Source organism: Macaca fascicularis, chromosome 4, assembly GCF_037993035.2.
Source record: "Macaca fascicularis isolate 582-1 chromosome 4, T2T-MFA8v1.1".
In the NCBI taxonomy this organism is placed as follows: Eukaryota; Metazoa; Chordata; class Mammalia; order Primates; family Cercopithecidae; genus Macaca; species Macaca fascicularis.
In genome coordinates, this window is record NC_088378.1 from 61403538 (window position 1) to 61415555 (window position 12018).

Genomic DNA, 12018 nt, shown 5'->3' on the forward strand with positions numbered 1-12018 from the left:
GCAATCTCTTCAGAATTGTATGGTGTCTTGTAGAAATGATTTGGTCTATGGCAGTCTCATGCTGTGGTGTTTAGGTTTTGATGATTATGGGGTCACCAAAGTAGTTTAGGAAAAAAATGCTGAACCCAAACGATAAATCCGGGGTATAAGTAGGAATTGGAATTGGGTTATTAAACCAGAGATAGATCTTGAGACAAGTCCAGGTTGAATGTCGTTAAAATAAAGGAGGCCACAATCTATGTCAAGAAAGGATGACAAACATGGAGAATCAGAAACAGGAAGAATTGGGGAGATGAGTAGTGGACAGAGCCAAGAGAAGAGGCAGTGAGCCTTGTGTCTGGACTGTCTAAATGACTGCTGCCCAAGGCAGTGATTCTCCACCTTGGGCCACACACAACTGCTCTGTGACGATACATGTGGATTTTGGCTGGGAGTTTCTGGGTAAATGGATCTGACCTTTTCATATCCTTAAGGACTGTGTAGTCAACCCAATGCTTGCACCAATGAAGAAACTAATTCAGTAAGTTATGGCTCATGACATCTAAACATTGGAAATCTAGCCACTAGTCAGAGAAAATAATTCTCTCTTCTACTAATCTCCTTTAATATTTTAATGTTACTATTTTCAATCAATTTGTTTACAAGATACAAATGAAATAAAACAGAAAGATTTTTCTTTTATTTATTTATTTTTTTTGAGACAGAGTCTCACTCTGTTGTCCAGGCTGGAGTGCAGTGGTGCCATCTTGGCTCACTGCAATTTCTACCTCCTGGGTTTGAGCGATTCTCCTGCCTTAGCCTCCTGAGTAGCTGGGATTGCAGGTGCATGCCATCAAGCCTGGCTAAGTTTTGTATTTTTAGTAGAGATGGGGTTTCACCATATTGGCCAGGTTAGTCTTGAACTCCTGACCTCAAGTGATCCACCCACCTCGGCCTCCCAAAGTGCTAGGATTACAGGCGTAAGCCACTGCACCCAGCCAGAAAGATTTATTAGAATAGAAAAACAATAGTCCCCTGTATAACTTCGACATTTCCAGTTCCATTTTCCAGAGAAAACTAATATGAATAATTCATGTATTTTTTTGTTCTGGTAATTTACTCTCTTCTATCATTTGATTTGCTGATTTGCCTATTTGCTTAGATTCAAAAGAATAGGATTTAGCTTACTGTATGCTCTCCCCTCCTCTTATTACACTTTTTGATAAGGCCCTTCTTTAGTTACTCTAAGTAACAGACTGTATTTCTTATTCCATCAGATTTAAGCAATATTTCTTATTCCATCAGATTTAAGCAATATCACTTGAGACCCTTGACCACCTTGAAGGATGATGCTACCAGTGACTCTACCATTGTCATTGCTTCTGCTTCTCCCACCTCTCCCACCTTATATCAACTCTGCCTTTACTTTCACATTCTCAGGATTACATTTGTACTAAATTCACAACCACAAGAAGTATTTCATCTGTGCTCATAGGCTGATTCCAAAAAAATTAAAACTATACTATTTAGTCTGTTCCATGTGTTCTCTTGGAGGTTTTTCTTTCTTTTATTTTTTAGGGCCATTGCTTTTCTTCATGTGCCTGGTGATCTTTAGTCGTTTGTTCATGTCTAAGATTCAGGACTTGGTTGAATTTGAAGGAAGCTAGTCTGGGTTGCTCTCCCAGTGTTGTGTGTGTAGGGTGTTTTCCCACTAGGTCTTAATGAATAGGAAATATGACTGTGATCTCTGTGTCTGGGAAAGGGCTTATCAATGGCAGGCTTCACTTGAGGATGAGCAGGAAAGGAGTTGGTTTTTGGACTGGGACCTCCAACCTACCAGAATGGGAAAGGTTTTCCTGGAGCTCCAGAAATCTTTCCATCAGCTCTTCATTTCCATAGTTATTTGGTAGATTTATTTGGAGTTCTCAGGAGTTTTCCAGGGTAAAACCTGGACTGCCTTGGGAGTGTGAAATGAAGGAGATTTCAAGCTTAAGTCACTAGTTCTGAAGGTTTCAATATCATGCTCCCTTTGTTCTCGTGTTGTCCTGTTTGCTTGCTACCTGTGTCTGGAGCCTCTCTGGACTCTGCCTTAAAGATAAAATCTCTCCATTGCTATCATATTCCTGTGCATATTTTTCAATGCTGTTTTAAATCTGTCAACAGGCTTTTACTCTGTTTCTGTCGTTCAGAAATGTGTTAAAAACCTCTTGTCTTAGGATGGACCATTCTCTCTGATGTAATAAGCTTGTCTATGTGTGATTATTTTATTGGGGTCATTGGAAGTAATGGAGACAAGCATCTACTCTAAAAGCATCTACTCTAAGTCTGCATTTTTGGTGAGACTTGCTCAAACTTCATCAGACTTGATCCGAAAACTAACAATGACTTTTTGACACCTCTTTGGAAGGATCTTACAAACTCTCCTGAAATTAAAAGTAAAAGAAATTAAGTTGCTATATTTATAATGCTTTGAAATATGCATGAAGCTACTTACATTTTTAATATTATTCATCAAGGACATAGAGCTAGATCCTAATCTGATAATAATTGAGGCATCAGTTTTCTCCGTCAAGTGAACCCCTGAAAGTTTCCTGGAAGATGACAGTAAGATAGACATCTAAATCTTATAGCAAATTCTGATATCTTCCATGGTGACCGAGGTTGTTTTTGTTTGCCTAATACCTGTTATCTAGAGTGACAAACGATAACTGAAAAAAACCTCAAGGCAACTTTTACTGGAAGTCTTTAAAACCCAGCTTCTTTTGTTTCATGTTTCTTTGCTGGTTGACTTTGAAATTTCAATATGCCTTAGAGAAGAGTCAGATGACCATGAATTGAGAATAGAGCTGAGGCATTTCAGTTTACATGGTGAGGATGAGAGACCCAGGCTTCATCAACAAAAGGATTAAAATAAGCATGAGATCAAAGATTTCTAACAAATGGAAATTAGGGAAGGACTCTTAGATGCAACACAAAATGGAAGCTTAGGAATGTAGCATTATTGAACAATCTAGCTGCAGATTTCATGTTTCCAGGCATGGGGTAGGTTTGGGTCAAAAACTAAAAATCATTCGTTAAGAGTTAGTTTGTTCATTTATGTATTTAATCATCCTTTTATTCATTCTACAAATATTTATTGAGCAGTTATTAAGCTCTTATAATGAGAATTCTGGGTATCCAGTGGGGAAAATGTAGACTTGGTTTCTATTCATTGAAAGATTAAGGTCTAATGTGGGCTGTAACAATTAAAGAGACAATAGTCTTTGCTAAAATCTAGCTGGAGCCAAAGCACATGAGGGTAAGTCAACAATTACTGCCATGACAGATGTGTTTTTGTATGCCGAGTATAGTTAAGTAATTTATTAGATTTTTTTTCAAATATAGATATTGGCATTAATAAAGTAAACACATTCGACAGTGTGGGCAGCCTTAACCATCAGCTGAAAATTACCTCGGTAACGTAGTATTCTCAGCAATATTCATTTACAAATGATGTGGGTTCCCAAAAGTTTGTAAAGAGAAGCTACAGGTATTTTCCAAAGCCTAATGGCACTGAGGGGTTTTGATGGACACTTGACCTTCCAGATGAGGAAATGAAAACGTAACCACTGGTTTACTCTGGCCAGATTCCAAAATCAATGTGTTGGGTTTTTTTTTTTTCTTTTTTTTCTTTTTTAGATGGAGTTTCACTCTTGTTGCCCAGGCTGGAGTGCAATGGCGCAATTTTGGTTCACTGCAAGCTCCACCTCCCGGGTTCAAGCAATTCTCCTGCCTCAGCCTCCCGAGTAGCTGGGATTACAGGCATGTACTACCATGCCTGGCTAATTTTGTATTTTTAGTAGTGACGGGATTTCTCCATGTTGGTTAGGTGGTCTTGAACTCCCGACCTCAGGTGATCTACCCGCCTTGGCCTCCCAAAGTGCTGGGATGCCGGATGTGAGCCACCGTGCCCACCATGTATTGGGTTTTGATTGATGATTGCATTCCCCTTGTCCTTGCTGGTCCTTACCTGAATGTGTGCAATTCTGAGATTTGATAGGGCAAGTGGAAGAGTTAGAGTTGGATCTGGAAATGCTGTCTACCTTTAGGAATCAGGCTGAGAAAAAGTTCGATAGGAATGAACTGAGCATGCATTTAACAAGCTAAATCTACATCAAAGGGACAGAAAGGAGCCACTTGATAATAAAAATCTTGCTTTGATTGAAACTGGGCAAAAAGCCAAAGGTACCGGAAGGAGACTCTTAAACATACCGAATTGTTTTTGATCAAACACTCCATAAATCTACGGTAAAATGTGAAATTTTTCCAGTAAATTGTGAGGCTACATCAAAATGGTCCTCTTGCTGAGCTCCAGAGTTGAGCTCTTGTTCATAAAGTTCTTTTCTTTCTAATTAAATAACAGATATAGATACATGCATTAATTCAAAATAGATTTACTGAATATCAATCATGTACAAGAATTTCTTATCAGGAATTATGATGAGAAGTGACAGGTTTCTCCCTTCACACATTTCTTTGATTATAAAGAAGTAATTTAACAGATTTCACCAAAAATTCTTATTAAAACAATGAATTCTTAAAGTATAACAGTACTCATTGGTAAAGCAACTTTATTTGGACATAATAAAATTAACAACCCACTATATTGTATTTCAGGCTATTTTATTCACCACTTTGTCAGTGTTTGGGAGTAACTGTTTAAGATTTGTTTCCTTTATTGTACTGTAAAATGCTGGAACAGGAACTATGATTTTTTTTTTTTTCAGGACTAGCCCATAATAGGGAATCAATAAAATGTTACCAAATGAAGCTGTCATACATTGGGATATATTGAGAAAACTAATTTGTATGACTTGATATCATCTTTATATATAATCATGGTTTGTGTCTAAGTGGGAGAGAATTGATAAGATTTAGAGAATTTTCATATGAATCTATCTAGCTCACAATCAGAGACATTAGAGATAAAATGATGAAAATCTAATAAGCCAAAATTAAGTGCAGATCCAGATAGTTAGTTGGTGTCCTAGAGGTATCACAGCCTATGAAGCAGAAAAAAACTCTCCTGGGGAGGCTGAGTGTCAGGTAGCCAGGCAGTTCTCCACTGGAGACTGTGATAACCCTGATATCCATAGTCATCAAGCATTTAGGAGCTCCAAAGGCAGGCTTGGTGCAGGGCAGGGTTAGAGAAAAATTAGTTTTACCTACAAATGTGTCTGCTTTCTGCAGCCCAAGTTACAATATCCAAGAAAACATACAAAATAAAGTTCTAGTGTAGCTGATGTCAATTTAAAGGGAACATGGTGAAACAAATTGCCCTTGCAAGGGTTTCTAAGAAAAAAAATAATCTTTTGTATTGGATGGATACCAGAGCCAGTTAGCAACAACAGGTAACATTTGTTGATACCTGGTAACAAATGCGTGATACAGGTAACATTATTTGAAAATGGTGCTTACTAATTGCAAACACACTATTAAATAGTGTGCATGCATCATCTATTTCAATCCTCACAAACTCTGTACACTCTACATTCATTAGGTCCATTTTACGTCTAAGAAAACTGAAGATAAGACGAGTCAAATTGACCAGGAAGGGGCAGAGGGAGGACCCAGATTCAGGCTACTTGGCTCCAAATCTCACAACCTTGAGCTCTGTGTAACTTTGCCTCATCTTGTAGAAGAATGAGCATAAGGGCGAAAGAACAGAAACATACCCTGGGGAATGAGCCTGGCAGGTACTGTACAATGAGAATCAGAGTGGAACAGCTTTGAAGGAAGAGCCTGTAAACCAGTAAAGAAGGATAAGAATAGTGGTTTAGTTAGGGAGACTGCCGCTTGATGTTCATGTGGATACCTCATAGGTTGTAGGTACAAGGTAGCAGAGAAGGCACTTCTGCTTAGTAAGGAAGGTGAGGTGGTTTCATTATAATGCCAAATCCATTATTGTCCTAGGAAACTGATAATCCATTGCTGTGCCCAGAAAGGTGGTGTCCCTGTTGCTCTTCATTATATGATGCCAAATCAAATCTTTTTTTTCTTTCTATTTTATAAGTATGATACAAACAACACAGAGAGTTTGGGTTGAGGAAAGTTGGTATTGTTTGAAGATATTCAGTTTATTAATAGATTTAAGAAATACCTATTTATTAAATAGATAGAGAGGTATGTAAACAAATATCTCTCATGTGCCAGACATTGATCTGGAGGCATAAAATATACTATCAAACAGTCATATGTTTTTACATACTTGGACCAGACAATAAATAATGAATATAATACAGCCATAAACTGTATAGAATATTAGAAGGTATTGTGGAAAAATTAATCAGGGTACAGGTGGGCTTGGTATTGGAAGTGCATTGTTATTCTAACTAGTTTGGGCAGACTAGAACTCTCAGAGAAGGTGACACTTGAGCAATTATTTGAAGGAGGGGAATACATTGGTCTTGGGGGTATCTCAAGGAAGAGTGCTTCAGCAATAGGAACAGCCAATGGAAAGGTTTCAGATGTCCTATATGTTCTATATTTGCTCCACATACATGCTGTATGTGTTCCTGGGTAGAAGTGGTGGTGGTGTCCATGGAGGTTCTTCTCTGATTGCTTTTATTTTCTCAGTGAAATAATAAGCAGGATTGTCAGCTGAGAGTGAGGATGGTGGAAGAGGGAAAGGGGGTTTGAAGGAAGATGAGAGTGGGTGATATGGTCCTCTATCAGTACGGGAGACAGAATGGATGTATTAGTCTACTAGGGCTGCCATAACAGAGTACCATACTGGTGCTTAAACAACAGAAATTTATTTTCTCACAGTCCGGGAGGCTGGAAGTGTGAGAGAGCTTAAGGCAAAGGTCTGTTCCAAGCCCCTCTCCTTCGTTTGTCAATGGCTGCCTTCTCCTTGAGTCTTCACGTTGTCTGTCCTCTGTACCCAACTGTGTTTACATTTCCTTTTATTCAAAGGACCTCAGTCATGTTTGATTAGGGCTCATTTTTATGATCTCATTTTAACTCAATTACCTCTTTAATAGACCTTGTCTCCAAAAACAGTGACATTTGAGGTACCAGGAGTTTGGACTCAATATATAAATTTTGGGAGGACACAATTCATTCCATAACAATGGACAATATGCAGCTAGAAGAGTCAGGACTTAAGAATTAGTGAGAAAGAACTTCACTAGGGGTGAGAACTGAGGGTTTATGTTTAATTTTTAAATAACCTCCACTCAGAAGCTCTAGATGTAGCACTTTTAAATTTCTCACCAATATCTGAGAAGACACAGACAAATGTGAAAGCTCAAATGGCAACATAAAAATAAACAAAACAATAACTGACCTAACAATTAACAAGACATAGAGGACAAAAGAAAAAAAGACACACACACACAAAAAAAACATGGAACAAGCCTGGCAAAAGTGGATTCTGTGTATAAGGTTTATTTATTTATTTTTAACTCAGAGAAATGAAATAATGAATAGAAGAAAAGAATCAACCCCAGTGAAGCAAAACTGCACCAGATAAATTATCATTGGAGACTAGATACTGACCTTGGGATCCTGCACAGTAACCTGTTCTCTAGCTGTAAACCCAAGAACACAACTGAACTGTCACTCACATAAGATTAGCAGTGTCATGGGCAAATCACATAACAGATCTGTTGGCAAACGCTTCATCTCTATACGTTCTGCTTTATTGGAAAAAGAGAAAAGTAATAAAATCCTGTGAAGAAACAGTGCAGGACCAGGATAAGAAACATCTTCATGAAGACGCAGAGGGAGAAGGTGAATTTAAAAATTATTAGTAAAGCATTGACTAGAACACATTAGGTAGATAACAAAAAATCCCAGTAGAATGCAGCAATACATCATTCCAGTGAAACAGAATCGAAAAACCCTAAAGGGAGATATAGGATGTGATGACAAAAAATATATCTGAGACAAAGAAGGACAGCAAGTAAAATAGAATAATAATCCACCCTGGATTGGGTAACTGTCAGAATTAAAAAGTGAGAAATGGGAAGAGTTGTTTGGAGGATAACATTTAGAAGTTTTTTGAGAATGCGGAGGTAAATGACAGAAATAAGAAAATAAAAAAACTGATCTTATTGCTGAAAAAATATTAAAAATGAATGAGAGAAATAATAGTTAAAGCTATAACCAATTAAAACTACCTTGCATGTGCAAATTGAAAGGCTCATTAATAATGAGAACAGATTCACACTATGACATAGCCTGAGTCTGTACAAAGAAAGCAAAATTAAAAAGTCAAATGACCAACCCCTTTCAGTATAACAAGCTCCTTATAAACAACCATGGAGAAAAAAACATCATCTACTAAAATGTTTGATGCAATCTAAAATGCCAAAAATATAGAGCATATATTGCAAAATTATAATTTGATCTAATAATTGTATAATTAGCCAACTTGTCTTTTGTTTGTTAAGGGAGATAAAAATATATTCAGATATAGAAATGGTACATAAAAGTGCCACCTCTATGATATTCTTTTAAAAAATCATTTAATAACACCAGTTCACAGAAGTGAAATGGAAATCAGAAGTTGAATGACAGGCTGAGGAGATAAAAAAAGGAATAACATTAACTGTAGTATATTGTGATTCAGTGGAATGATGAAGAATATTGAAATGCAATATTTTATTTTCTAAAATGTATAAATGACATATAATAATTCTGCACATTTACAGGAAACAAGATGATGTTTTCATACATGTATACATTATGTAATGACCAAGTCAGGATAATTAGCATATCCATCACTTTGAACATTTGTCATTTCTTTGTGATGCAAATATTCAAAAATCTCTTTTCTAACTATTTTGAAATATACAGTATACATTATTGTTAACTCTAGCCATCCTACTATAGATGCAATAGACCACCAGAACTTATTTCTCCTAACTGTAGCTTTGTACCCATTGACCAAACTCTCACAAAACCTCTTTTCCCCATTCTCTGGTTATCATTATTCTACTCTCTACCTCTATGAAAACAACTCTGTATATTTCACTTATGAGTGAGATCATGCAATATTTCTCTTTCTGGAGATTGAAGATAATCTCCAGATTCATCCAAAAAGATTGCATTCTGTTTTTGTGGCCAAATAATACTCCTTTGTATATATCTACCACTTTTTTTTCCATTCATCTGTTGATGGATGTTTAGGTTTATTCCATATCTTGGCTATTGGAATAATGCTGCAATAAACATAGAGTGCAGATAACTTCTTTGACATACTGATTTCATTTGTTTTGGATATATACCCAGTAGTGGCATTGCTGGATCACATAGTAGTTCTATTTTTAATATTTTGAGCAACATTTATAATGTTTTCCATAATAACTATATTAATTTGCATTCCCACAAGCAGTGTGTAAAGGGTATAAAGGCTCCAACACTTGTTATCTTTTGATTTTTGATAGCCATTGTTCTAATTGGATAGTGCCTAATCTCCTTGTAGTTTTGATTTGCATGTCCTTGATAATTACAGTCACTGAGCATTTTTAAACTTATCTGTTGGCTATTTGTCTTCTTTTGATAAATATCTATTTAGGTCTTTTGCCCATTTTAAAATTGGGTTACTTGCTTTGTTGTTGTTGAGTTGTTTCAATTCCTTGTAATTTTGGATATTGGTTGCAAATAAATTCTTTCATTTTGTAGGTTGTTTCTTTGCTCTGTTGATTGTTTCCTTTGCTGTGCAGAAGCTTTTTAGCTTGACACAGTCCCATTTGCCTGTATTTGCTTTTGTTGCTCATGCTTTGAGGTTTTATCCAAAAAATCCTTGCTTAAACCAGTTTCAGGGAGCTTTTCTCCTGTGTTTTCTTCTAGTAGCTTCACAGTTTCAGGTCTTATGTTTAAATTTTTAGTTGATATTGAGTAATTTTTTTATAGTGAGAGATAAGAGTCTAGTTTCATTCTTCTGTATGTGGAATTCTACTTTTCCCAGCACCATTTATTAAAGAGGCTGTTCTTTCTCCATGGTGTACTTAGCATCTTTGTTGAAAATCAATTGGCTGTAGTTGTGTGTGTTTATTTGTAGGCTTTCTATTCAGTATCATTTTGCTATGTCGCTGTTTTTATGCCAGTTCCATGCTGTTTTGGTTACTATAGCTTTGTGGTATGTTTTGAAGTCAGGTGGAGTGATGCCATCCAAAAACAAACAAACCCAAAATAAGTGGAAGGGAAAAAAATAATAAATATTGAAGCAAAAATAAATAAAATACAGACAAAAAAACCCTAAAAAACAAAAAAGTTGGTTTTTGGGAAGATAAACAAAATTGGCAAACTTTTAGCTAGACTGAAAAAAAAAAGAGAAGACTCAAATAAATGAAGTCAGAGATGAAAAAGGAGTCTACTAATAACAATTAAATAAAAGTGCAATTGATATGTACCTATGCATAGAACTATTTGCTATAACTTGGGTACATTGTATGTTTCTAAAGAAACTAAAGAATCTACCAAACTCTAAAAAAAAAAAAGAAAAAAGAAAAAAGAAAAAGAAAAGAAAAGAAAATGGAGTCTGGCACCACAAGATACAAAAGATCATTAGATACTATTATGAACAATTGTATACCAACAAATGGGAAATCCTAGAAGAAATGGACAAACTCCTGGGCATATACAATTTATTCAGACTGAATAATGAAGTAATACAAAATCTTAGTATACCAATAAGTAACAAAATTAAATCAGTGATTAAAAAGTCTTTCATCAAAGAAAATCCCAGGATCAGGTGGCTTCACAGCTAAATTCTACAAAACACTTAAAGTGGAACTTAAACCAATTCTTCTTAAATTATTGCAAAAAAATCAAAGTGGAGTAAATTCTTCCAAATTCATTCTATGAGGCCAGCATCGGCCTGACACCAAAACCAGAAAATACAACACCACAACAGAAAAAGACAACTATAGGACAATATTTCCAGTGAAAATATATGCAAAAATTCTTAACAAAATACTAGCAAATCGAATCCAACAGTATATAAAAAATTGTTCACCATGATCAAATGGATTTAATCCCAGGGATATGCAGATGGTTCAACATATGCAAATCAATAAACATGATACAATATATCAATACAATGAAGGACAAAAACCCTCTGATCATCTCAATGGAAGCAAAAACAACAAAAAAGGCATCTGATAACATTTAACATCACTTCCTGGTAAAAACTCTCGACAAAGTAAGTATAGAAGGAACATACCACAACATAATAAAGCACATACATAAACAATCCATAGCTATTTTCATACTACATGGGGGAAAGCTAAAAGCTTTCTTTCTAAGATCTGGAACAAGACAAGGATGCTCACTTTCACCACTTTCATTCAACATAGTACTGAAAGTTCTATCCAGAATAATCAGGCAAGAGAAAGAAAGGGCATCCAAATTAGTAAGGAGAAAGTCAAATTATCTCTGTTTGCAGACAACACGATCTAATATACAGAAAACCCCAAAGACTCTACCCCCACCCAAAATGAAACTAATAAATTTAATAAAGTTGTAGGATACAAAATCAGCATACAAAAATTAGTAGCATTTCTATATGCCAATATAGAGTTACCTGAAAAAGAAATCACAAAGCAATCCCTTTTACAACAAGTACAAAAAAAACACTAGAAATAAATTTAACCAAAGAGGCAAAAGATCTTTACATCAAGAACGATAAAACATTTATCAAATAAATTGAAGAAGACACACAAAAAATGGAAAGATATCCCCTGCTCATGGGATGAAATGGCCATTGTTAAAATATCCATACTAACCAAAGCAATCTATAAATTCAATGCATTCCCTATCAAAACACAAATGACATTTTTCACACCATTAGAAAAAAAAAGTTCCTAAAATCTGTGTGGAACCCCAAAAGACCCTGAACAGCTAAAGCAATCTTGAGCAAAAAGAACAAAATAAAAATATTTTCTAAATTAAAATTAAGATATTTAAAACATATAACATTAACAGCCATTGCTGTATAATTGCTGATGTAATATTACATTAACAAAGACCAGTATGGGAATTAGAAAAACT